The sequence below is a fragment of the Ambystoma mexicanum genome, chromosome 7q (genome assembly GCF_040938575.1).
Source record: "Ambystoma mexicanum isolate Mex_15411 chromosome 7q, UKY_AmexF1_1, whole genome shotgun sequence".
Taxonomy (NCBI): Eukaryota; Metazoa; Chordata; class Amphibia; order Caudata; family Ambystomatidae; genus Ambystoma; species Ambystoma mexicanum.
Genome location: NC_090941.1, coordinates 1,042,551,759 through 1,042,564,607, shown reverse-complemented (window position 1 = coordinate 1,042,564,607; position 12,849 = coordinate 1,042,551,759).

Below are 12,849 nucleotides of genomic sequence, written 5' to 3'. Positions count from 1 at the left end.
AGACTAACACAGAATGGGTTACTGTCGGAGCCTGTATATACTCATAGAGGGTTAAAACAAGGCCATATATTGGCAGCTACGCTATTCAACTTCCACATAAAAGACATGCACTTGTTGTTCCACAATTCACAGTAATTTCCACAAAAACTAGGAACCAAACCAATACCCCACTTATTCTACGCTGATGACCTTGTTATGATTGACCGCACTCCAATTGGACTTCAAAGGCAACTGCAAAAATGTAAACAAATCGAATATCATGAAATGGATTTGGATTTTAAAAAAAGCAGTTGTACATTTTAAGTGAAGTATTGATGGGAAGAAAATTGAAACGAGAAACCAGTATGCATACTTGGGAATTATGATTAACGACTCCAAAAATGAGGCTCCTGTACAAACCTGACCTGAGAAATAAAATCAACTCATTAGTCTCTCAAGCGAAAGCTATCGGGACAAAATTCAGTACATTTTCAATTCTTCCGATCTTGAAATTCTATAAGGGGAACGTAGTCCCCATAGTTACTTATGGAGCCCATACTAAACTGCCAGGCATCCATGTAGACTGGAATCTACTAGAGGGTGACTTTTTGAAACCCTATTGCCAATCCCTAAATCTTTTCCCCTACAGATTGTACGATTTCAGTTGGATCTGATATCACGTAAAGCTACAATATGATATGATAAGCTATGATATGATCTGATAGTTTATAGTGCCTATACACAATGTGTTTCAAAGCGCTTCAAGGCAAGGGAGGGAACAAGGGAAAATAAAATGACATTCTTACAAGCCATGAACAGTAAGGATGTGAAATTAACTATCCTACTCGGCCTGACGACATGTCAGATAGTGCAAGAGCTAAGACATAGATAAGGAAGGGAGGGGGAGAGTGGGAAGGAAATGGAGACAGACAGGCGACTACCCTACTAGGCCTGATGACATTTCTGGTAGAGCGGGAGAAAAACAAAAGGTGAGGGGGAGGGGTGCACAAAGGTTAGGGGAGGAACAAAACAAGCGACTAACGTACTAGGCCTGATGACATTTCAGATAGTGCTGGAGGGGGGGGACAAGTAAGGGAAGGGTGGAGGAGACAGACGAGGTTGTTATTATACTAGTGCAGGGACAATTCTGATCGAGTAAGTGCATAGAAGGAAGTAAGGGGAGGAGGGGAAGAGGTAGGAAAAGGGAGAAAGGGATAGGAGGGGAGAACAGAGAGTCAATAAGAGTGGAGAAGCAAGAGGGGAGAGTGAATATAATTGCAGAAGTCAGTAGTAACACATAGTGTTGCTAGCCAGGATACAAGATGAAGATGGGACCAGCATTATTCAGGGCCACCATGAGTACAAGATGCAAAGAAAGTTCAGCATGAGAGTTGAGAAAGGGTGACACACTGTGAATCAATGAAGTTCATAAAAGTCAAATCCAGCATTGGACACAAAAAGGTGATGGTGAAACCAGAATGTATCAGAATTAAACCAGAGTCCTGTGGAAGTACGCTGAAGGGGGTGGGGGGCGAGGTAGAAGCATCAAGAAAAACAGGCTACACCTGTGTGTGCAAAGGGGGGGCACACGGAACATCACAGGGGGACCAGAGAGGGTGGGGATGGCCTGTGGGGACAGAGGGAATAAATTGTCGAGTGGAACAGGCTAATGTTATACACAAAATGTAAATCAGCTAGTAAAGACTCCCCTTCACTACTAGCAACATTAGAAAGTAGTATGAAAACAAATAACCCATTTGGCGAATGGCATGATTCACGTCAGGATATAATGAGCAACGCTGACATTGACATTAACCTACTAATCAATAATCCTATGGTACCAAGATTGGAACAACACATGGATAGAGTACAACAAGTACACGTTCTTTACAACAGGAGCTTTTGAAGAAAAAAAACTAAATACATTCCCTGTATACCTGATGAAATTTCCAGATCTACAGGGTGAACATCATGAGACTCCATTTTGATTTGTGGCCCACAAAGAGAGATATCGGCAAAAGAACCACATTAGCAACAGATACCACATGCCGATTTCTTACATTCTTTGGCAAATATAGGACACAAAATAAAGAATGTGTGTAGAAATTGATATTTATTGCCCAGAACATCTCATTAAATTTAGCCACTATACGGCATCTGCAAAAATTAGGCATTCAAAACGGTAAAGAAGGAGAAAACATTGAGTAACTGTGCGGATACGAAAGATTGAATATGTAGGTTAATTGGAAGGAAAAATTGGTCAATGTAGCCATGTATGGATTAAGGTAAATTGACTGTCAATTAATTTAACTTCTCGGTACCTAGTTAATATTGTGTATGTTTTAATAATTGTAATGTATGTGATCTTTCCTGTTGTAATTATTTTATAGTGTAAATATTTGAAAAAGTTGCATAACAACTAAAACAACAATACAATTAAAATATAAAATAGAAATCTGATGTATTTTTACTTAGTACGTATCTCAAGAAATAAAGTGTATCCCACTTGCATGGTGATCAGTGTCTGCAAACTTGAACATTGTGTTGCTTTCTTCAGGACCTTAATTGTAACATTGTTACTCCTATCATTCTATATCTCGTAGGTATATTGGAATGTATGTGATTACATTTGGATTCAGTTATGCTAAAAAGCTACACAAATCTTCATCAATGCTGAGGTGAGTGTGTTGGATTTACTGACACCACAAGACACCTGTCCAAGGAGAATAGCTCAGCGGCAACATGCTCTGCCTTGGAAGCAAGACAACACAGAGCGACGATCCCCGGCTGCGTGCTTGTTATAAATAACATATCATATCAATGTCCCATGCCACCTCGATTCAAATGAGAAAGGCAGAGCAGATACAAAGTCCAAGCTGAGCAACGTTCTCTTCTTCTGCCACTACATCAATTGTTGGCAGATTGCAGTCAAAGCATTTTTCTCTGGCTTTCTTACCACCAAAATCCATGGGGAAATGAGGCTAACTACTGAGACCTCCAAAGTCAGGCAAACTATCAACATCTATTAGAATGGATCCCTTATAAGCAAAGCATCTATTCATAAAGTGACAGTCCTTTAAACACCTCTACTGAGACAGAGATGCCCAGAAATAGAGTAGTACACCACCCAAGCATGATGCAACCCAAAGGCTGCACAGCAACCAAAGTCTAGCTCAATGCAAACTTGCACACCCCTTTACAAAGGGTCTCCACCCACCCAAATCTTCAGACACAACCCTCAAGGCTATCTACCAAGTCCAATGTCAACCCGCAAACAAGATGCCACAGCATCGGTCTTCTATTTATCTCCTTTTGATGCAGAGTCAAGAAGGAACACGTGCAGGACTCTCAGTTTATTAAATGTTTGACCCAACATAAATGCTAACAGTGTACCAACTACCTTTCACACTATGCTCCACGGAATACAAAAACCTCCTACAAAGTGGAAACAACAAGAGAGGGGAAGCAGTGGCTCTTGTATGTACATAATCGCATAAATATGCACTATTACCATAGGACAAATATATTACCTGTCCTCAACAATTATAACATCGGCCAACATATCATGCTTGCTTGGTATTGGCCCAAAAGACTGGAAATAAAATGCTGAATGCACATTTACTGGGGCATCCCTTGCTTTCATTTCATGGATCACAGGAGACGAAGGAGTAAAAGGAAAAGAAAAAAGGACCCTGCAGCGCCAGTTTCGACCCACGTTAGCGGAAGGGAACTGACATTGCAGGGATAGAGGGGAGTCGGTGGCAACCAAAGAAGTGGGGCGCCTAAAGGTAAGTAGGGTATAAAGGGGTAGTAAGGAAAAGTGATCTATGTGATCACTGCACGGAGCAATTTGTGAAGTCGGAATCTTAAGCCCAGCAGTGATCACATAGATCCTGCTTGCTTTTCCTAGATGTGAGACACATTGTTTCACCAGGCAACCTCTGCTTGCTTTCTTTTGTTTCCTCTTGCTGATATGCCAAAAGAGAAAGTAACTTCCCCTCCGTCCACTCTCCATGCTCAGCCACTAGCTAGAAGCAGATCTGCCCTTTCACAAGGCTTTGCATGAGCCGAGTTCACAGGGATGTATGGGGTTCAGCTGAAGCTGATTTGTACTCCTGCAGGCTCAACCCATTCAGTCTTGGATCGGCAAGTGGAAAAACATGGCCCAAAAATGGAGTTGTGGGAAATGGATTTGAATACCACCTCCCTCAATACCTTTTTGGAATTGGCCTTATCATTTTGTTTGTTATTTACTACAGGACTACAGAACATAAATAAGCAGGCTGATGTCATAGGCAATGCAGTAAATGCCTACTCCCGCAGGGTGGATGACCGAGGCGGAGATTCCAGCAAGAGCTAGCAATTGCTCCTCCACTCCTCCTTCCATCCAACATCGATTATTTTATAATGCTTTTCAGTACCACATTCAGTCCACAATACTTCCCTTACATGGCCTTGTGTATTGGCATGCACTATTTATTTTGTGTTTTATGTTGTTACTTTGTTGCTTTCCTAAACTCAAACCATAACCTGCTGCACTTCTTAAGTGCTCAAGCTCTCCCCCAGTTACTCCCCTCCCTTCCTACAGCCGCTCCCAAAGGCAACAACTGGCTGACATGTGAAAATATGCACGGTTTGAACAGAATGTGTGAAAACCACTCTGTAGGAGGGTAACATTGCAACTAAAACGGCCATCAAACCCAACATTTCAAGTTGGTGTAAGAAAGGTAAGGATTGAAAAATGGCAGTCGAAGGCACAGCATACATTCAATGAAGATGTCACAATAAATATCATTTCCCTCAAAAGACAAACACGATGTTGGCTATCAAAAACTTCCAAACTTGCGCTATTTGATTGCTGAAGGGATTATTTCAAGCAAAACAAAAGAGGTGATGGCTGGAAAGTTTAGAATGAATCTTAACCTCTGGCATTGCCCTGGGCAACCCTCCAGACCATCATTCTTTGCCTGCCAAGCTATTACAAAAGGGGAAAGAACATATGCAAATCAGGCTTGTTCCCATCCCAAATGGGGCAGTCCAGCCCGAGCTGCTAGGTCACATCCCTTCTGCAGGAGACCACAAGCATCCCCAAACATGTTTTAGCCTTGTTAGTCCTCATCAGTGAGGAGTAGCTTGGTCTCTAGGACCTGCAGGCACCGGACCCACGTCTGGGCATACCCGTCCCACTCAGGGTGAAAGGACAAAAACAAAAGAGGTGATGGCTGGAAGGTTTAGAATGAATTTTAACCACTGGCATTGCTCTGGGCAACCCTCCAGACCATAGTTATTTGCCTGCCAAGCCATTACAGAAAGGCAAAGACTATATGCAAATCAGGCTTGTTCCCATCCCAAATGGGGCAGTACAGCCCGAACTGCTAGGTCACATCCCTGCTGCACGAGACCACAAGCGTTCCCAAACATGTTTCGGCCTTATTGGGCCTCATCAGTGAGGAGTAGATTGGGTCTCTAGGCCCAGCCGGCACGGGACACACATCTGGGCATACCCGTCCCACCCATCGTAAGGCAGGCGTAAGTACACTTGCACATAGGATTTTCAGCAGGCAGATGGGCTTGCATGTCAGAGTTTGGGGTGCGTGTACTTAGTCAGGGTTCTGATGTAACTTAGGGGTGTGCGTAAACAGTGTGGCCGGGTGCAGGAATGTTTTACGTGGGTTCGTACAGAGAGTTCCTGAGTTATTGCTGAGTTATGGTTTCACATACACATGTTATTGGGGTGCCGGATACAATTATGGAGGACCCCAGCAGGGTCCCTGAGTCGCAGACCTGCTTACAGGTGACCCCACACACTGTTGGAAGGGTGAATGTAGTTGTGCCTGTGGGTGTGCACAAAAGTAGCTGTTCGGGCTGTTCAGGCATTGGATGTGGGCCTGTCCGGGGCATTCCGGGCGTGACTTGCGAATATGGTTACTTTGCACTGTCAATTCCATGAATACGCACAGTGCAGATTTTCTATTTGCATGCAGGCTCGTGCAGCGTCCTTCTCTACATGCTGTGCTTGCAGGATTTCTGCACCCATTTCCATGAATCGCCCCCAAATGCCCAGGTGCTCACACCATTGCCCAGGTGCCATCAAATGTGTTGGTGCTCAAGTAATGGGTAAGGGAAATGTACTATTTATGGATCAAGTGACCACAAACCTAAGGGCAGCATATTTACTTAGTTACTGCACACATGCAGTGGCAGTACACACTTTCTGTCTCTTGAATGTTGCCGCCCCAACACACAGCCTCTCCACCACCACCTATGCACTCAATTGAAATCACTCTCCTCTCCACCACGAACGGTTATTAGATCAAAGGAGCGCACTCCCACAGAACCTACTTAAAAAATCCACTGCCACATCTACAAGCCACATCTATGAAGGAATTCAGTACTCTTCACACATGCGCCACTTCCCAGGTAGGTGCCACATTTGGGATTCCCCCACTTTGTTTTTAAGGTTTTATAAAGCAGGTATATATTGCCGTACATGGATACATTCCGTGTACACATGTTGCCACATGCTTGTCTGTTTTCAGTCAAGGTCAGCTTGACTATGCAGCTGATATTCTGAAAGTCTATGGTATATTGCACTAATTTCCTTGGAATTACTATTTCTAACAATTCATAGATGGTTGATTGCTTTTGATTTGTTAAATATTAATGCAATTAAAGATCCTGACTTCTAATTGCATGCCTAGAAGCTCTGCTGCAGCTGAGAATCCCACGTGAGTGCATGGTCCTCAGAGGGTTTTACTCAGCAGTTATAAGCCCTGCATTCTCTGGCACTGCTCCGGCAGCTCAGAACATGGTTTGACTGCCAGCGAAGGTGAGATGAGCGGCTCCGGCGAACGTCTACTGAGGCCGCAGGTACAGGTGCCGGGTTGTCCAGTGAATTAGCTATGCATTCATTTTTAAGCTGGATACAGTGCAATAACATTTCGGGAAAGTTGGTGCTAAATTTCAAGCTTTATATTGTGAAATTGAATGAAGGTTTTGGGAAGTCAGATCAGTTCCGTGCTTAGTATTTTGGAAGCAAACGACTCCAAAGACAGAAGAATGGAAGTGAATTTTGGGTTTAAACAAAAAAAGCAGCTCACCTTGTCCTGCAAAGTCATAACTGCTGGACCCATATGCATGCAAAATGCCATAAACGACTCACACACCCCGCATAGTGAGTTAGACCATACCGTTTGCAAGTCTTGGCAATAAAGGGCTGTAGAATTTTATTGTTACAGATATGCTTATGAAATAATAGCAATATTCACATATCCCTATGATATCATACTTTTGGGTACCGGGTCCAGAGGTAGCCCCCTCTGGCCCGTGCCACCTTTCTTGTCCCACGACTGGTTGTGGACACCATACAGTGCCCTGTATCTCTTTTTCCTTTGTTCTTCTCCCTACTTTTCTAGGGTGGCAGGGTTTTGCGGAAAAGGAGGAAGGAAGACATTGAGGTAACAGTGCACCTCCAGCCTGTTTGGGACCCTGTTCAGGGTCTACAAACAGATTGTGATTTTCTGTAGAGCTGGAAGCTCTTTTTTATAAGACCCAGGGCAAGCCCTCGGTCTTTGAAGTGTATCTGTTGGGGTCTGACCCAGAGCCGACTGTCCCCCCAGGCACGGGAGGGGGGGTGTTCCTGCTCACTCAGCCTGCCTATGTTAGATCCTTAGGGCGCTTAGCACCCTGCTGCTCATTGGAAGGGTGAGTTGATTTTCTCACCTCACCCTTCCTTTGTTTTGCCCTGGAGGGAGACTGCTGTCTCCTGACTAAGTGGTTGAGTGGAGAAGGGCCAGGTCCGGATAGTGGGGGGGAGCAGGCCCTCTCCCAGGTTTGCTGGATGGTACCAGCAGTTACCCTGCCTCGCTTTGGGAGGCCCTACGGCATTGCCCAGAATAAAATTACAGGACTGAGACTTATCCTTAGCCTCAAGCCCAGGGACTGTATCTCTCCAGCCCTGAAATCACTCCACTGGCTCCTGGTGGCTGCAAGGATCAAGTTCAAGACCCTCTACATTGTCCAAAAGGCTTTCTGGGGCAGGGCCCACACTACATCCAACGGCCTCTTCCAAAATACCTTCCTTCTTGAGACCTTAACCCTGATACCTCCAACTCTCTAAGGGTTAGACGCTTCTCCAGGAAGAGAGTGGGGGGTAGATCTCTCTCCTTTACAGGTGCCTCTCTCTGGAATGGCCTCCCTGCCACTCTCAAACTTAAGCGGACCACCTGAAGTTCCTGAAGCAGCTCAAAACTTTCATCTTCTCCTCTGCTTTCTCTCTCTGCCTCCCCTGCAGACCTACCTGACCTACCTGTCGGCTGTACCGACTGGTTGCTTGGCTACCCTCAGAGTCTCACCTAGTCCAGGCTTTTTCTTGATCAGTCACCCTTGCACTGCCTCTAGGCCTACCATGCACAAAGGGGCTGTAACTGTAACCCTACAGTCCCTTTTTCTCCTTGCACTACCCAGAGCCACGCTGCGTGGCTGCACCCACTGAAAGCATTACTGCCCTGTTTTCCTCTCCCCTCTTCCTTGTACTCGCCCTCCCATTTCTCATTCTCGCACTTGCACAATCTGAATGACACAAGGCCTAGTAAGATTGCTTGTCTTGTTCTCCCTCTATCTTCCCTCCCTTGTCTTGTCGTGCCTAGAAACACTTGTCTACAGGCCAGTTATAAATGACTTACATCATATCATTTTATCACAGATGTCCAGAAAAATATACAATGCCACAGTAAGAAACGGCTAGACTGGAAGCATCCAAATGCCAGTCTAGCCAGGTAATTACAGTTAGCAGGTCTGCTTTAAAAGAAATGTGCAGTTAAAAAAAGTCATACCAAACTGAGTAATGACTAGACTGGTTGCACCAAAATGCCTCTCTAGCCACTAATACCACATAGCATGCCTGCTTAGCCTGGACCTGGACAACCATTATGATTTATCGCACAATCCCGACCCCCACACATCCCCTCTGACTCCCACCTTCTACCCCATCCTCCAAAATTAGCTCATTGACCCAGAATTACCTTCACGTCCCTCTTCCTTGTCCCTGAGCTTACGTATGAGGCTCCTTGCCTCAAAGGTAAGTATTGGCATGAGGAAGAGTGGGACTAGGAGTAATGAAGATTACCGGTAGCTAAGTCAGGCATTACCTCAATGTACTGCTACCTCTTCCCAGTACTTGTGTATGAGGCAGGGTGCCTCATACACAAGTACTGCCTCATACACAAGTACACGGACGAGGAAGAATAGGGTGAGGAGTAATGACGATTACCAATAAGTAATCAAGGCATTCAAAACAAGTAGTGGTGTAACAGCATTGAGTTGACTGGGATTCAGTACTCCCCCCCCCCTGAAATTTTGGGCTATGTTCACTCAACCTAGCTGACCTTCAGAGCAGTTGCCGGACAGACCAGGAAACAGATGTTAAACGGCACCTGGTTTTCACTGTTAACAAGGGTCCAGCTATTACTAATGTAAAGCTACAAATGCTCCTTTCTTATCACGCAGCCCACAGGCAGACCTTGTATCTAGCATTCGTAGATTTCCAGGTCGCTTTTGACTCAATTGATCGATCACTGTTACAGCATAAGTTGATCAAACATAATTGTCCATCCTCTCTATTATCCTTAATCACTCTATTACATTCTAATACTACCATGTAGGTTCGACTTAATTTGAGTGGTGATCTGACCTCGAAATTTCAAACATTCTGAGGGCTGAAACAAGGTTGTATCTTGGCGTCTTCCATTTTTAATTTTTTCATTTACGACTTGGGCGTAACTCTGAGTCAAATTGTGAGTGACTCTCCCCGCTTAGGCTGGCATAATGTTCCTTATTTGTTTTATGGCGATGATTTGATACTTTTTTCAAAAACCCATACTGGTCTTCAGAAACTTTTGCATGGCCTTGAAACATACGTAGATACAAACCATTTGACAATTAATATTAATAAAACCCAAATAATGGTTTGTAAGAGGCATGAAAGTTGTAAAGTTAAAACTTTTTCTTGGCGATTACACAATGTTCCATTAGAACAGGTAGCCAACTATAAGTATTTGGGCACTCTTATAGTGGATACTTTACCAAGCGTTGACCCTGACATAGAGATCCAGGGCAAATTACGGTCCTTAATTGCGAAAGCAAAGATACTTATGGCCAAATTTGGCAAATTTACGTGTAAACATATTCTCACCTTCTTTTTTCAGAAGGTGATGCCAATCTTGACCTATGGGTCTGAGGCTCGCAGTCCTAAACCTGTGGAGTGGTGGGATAGAATTGAATCCTTGTTTTGGAAACAAGTACTACATTTACCCGCTTGCACACCTTTACCATTGATTCGATTTGAATTGGGTTCACACTCAATGTTCTCGTTTGTAATTTGGAAATATTGTGCCTTTTTCCGTAAATGTCTATTGTCTTTAGAGCGATCAGACATTTTGGGAAAGATGGCCTGTCATCTTTTAGAGCAAAATCAGGCTTTTTCAAAACAATGGTGTATCTTTACTATGAATGCAATGTCTGATGCCTCAGTTAATTTAGAGTTACTTTTGAACAATGAAGCTCGTGCCAAAATGAAAGTCCAGCAACATGATTGGATTCTGACCCAAAATAAATGTCTCAATTATAAGGATTTTGATCGAGCGCTATTTGGGCACAAGCAATGTAGAACAATGGGCCTCATTACGACCCAGGCGGTAAGTTACCGCCTGGTTCGTACCCTTACCACCATGGTGTAAACTAAGTTTACACCATGGTGGATGGCGGATTTACCGCCCCATTCCAAGGTGAGTGGGGCGGTAAATCCCCATTTCCCATTTTACCCTTCCCCATTCCCATTTTTGCCCCATAGGGCATAATGGGAGTGGGGAAGGTGCTAATTACGCCACCGTAAATTACGGTGGCGTAATTAGCACCATGGTCCCTTAGCGCCATGGATTTTAACGCCTGCAAAAAGCAGGCGTTAAACTCACCATGGCGCAAAGGGACCTCGGAATCAGGCGTTAAGGGTCGGCGCCGTTTACGGTGCCGTTAACCCCTTAACGCCTGATTCGTAATGAGGCCCAATGTCTGATTATTTGGCCAAATTTCCTTGTTCAAAGACTCGTCAGAAGTTTCTCCGCTTTCGGTTGAACCTTTGGCCGACATTAGATGTTCAGGCTCGCAGAAATCAAATTATGCAATCAGAAAATGTATGTCGCTTTTGTAAGAATGTTGACAAAAAAGAAACGCTGGAACATTGTTTAGTGTTTTGTACAAATTTAGCCATTATCCGGAAAAAATATTTTGGAAATTTTTTTGAAGACCAAAATGCACATATTCATGAGAACTTGTGGCATTGTATCTTTTCATCAACTGCCTTAAGGACCAAAATAGCAATTGTACGATTTTTGGATGAAATATTTAGTGTATACTCATAATTAGCGTAATTGAGTTAAACTAATTTCGAATTCTTAACTGTGGTGAATGAACAAACTGCAAATTTGCCTTGTAGTGTTTTGATATTTGATATTGATATTTCAAAGGTTGATTTTACTAACCATGTAAAAAAAAAAAAATGTAAAGCATTTCACTGTTAGTACCTTCAATCAAATGGCACATTTTTTAGGCAATTGAAATCGTGATGTGGGTTTAGTACTTGCATGTCAGGGGAGTGATTGGAAGGGTAGAGAGGGGACAGGCGACCGCTCATTCTCAAAGCAATCCATAAAGGGGTGCTTTCAGACTTAAAAGAAAGAGCTAAGTGCGTGTAACATTGAAGCTGCACTATAATAGTCTCATTAAAATGCGTAAAGAAGTTAGATGCCCCCACACAAATAAGTTTTCCCCTCCCCCACTGCCTAAGAGGTTTGCGCCTCTCCAAACATTTGAAGGATTAGCCCCCCACAAAATGTAGGTTTTGTTGCACCCCTGAACACAAGCTCACACACCATTCACCATATACACACACCCACACCCATCCATCCATACATTTAAGTGTGCACTCTTTCACCATACAGGCACACCCAGGCAGCCATCCATACATTTAAGTGTGCACCCTTTCACCATACACCCACACAGGCAGCCACCTATACATTTAAGTGTGCACCCTTTCACCATGCAGGCACACTCAGGCAGCCACCAATACATTTCAGTGTGCACCCTTTCACCATACATGCACACACGCACACCCAGCCACCCATACATTTGTGTGCTCCCTTTCACCGTACACTCATACAGGCAGCCACCTTCACGTTTAAGTGCACACCCTTTCATAATACACTCAGACACGCACACGTTATGGGGTTAAGGGGAGCCCTATCACTTCAAAAAGAAATTGTTTCTATTTGAATTCAATCTGCCTTCATAAGAAATTATTTCCAATAAGGAACGATCCATAATGGAAATAATTTCTTTATGAATGCAGAGTAACTACAAAAACAAACATTTAAAAAAACAATTGAAAAAATATATTTTTTATTTTTTTTCTCCAGGTAGTCATCTCCCAGGACATGTGTAAGCGGGGCCCCCCACACTGTAGGGGCTGCAGGGGCGCCTGTTACGCCAGTGTCTGAGCTGCGTGCAAACTTCAGAGTCTGAAGTTTGCACGCATCACTGCACAGGGACACGCTGCAGACACACAAACTGGTGCAGCAGAGAGACACACAAACTGGGGAAAACTGGGGGGATAAATGCCATTATATCCCCCCCACTTGAAATTGTGGGGTGGTGATCCCCTAACCCCCCCTTGTCCTACGCCCATGAGACCTTCGGTTTTGCATGAAATCCTATTGCACATTTTCCAATAAACCATCGCCCCTTGATCAGCCTATACTTCTTTCATGAAGAACACTCCCAAAAAGCTTTCCAGAAGAATCAAGAAAGGGGTGTGAT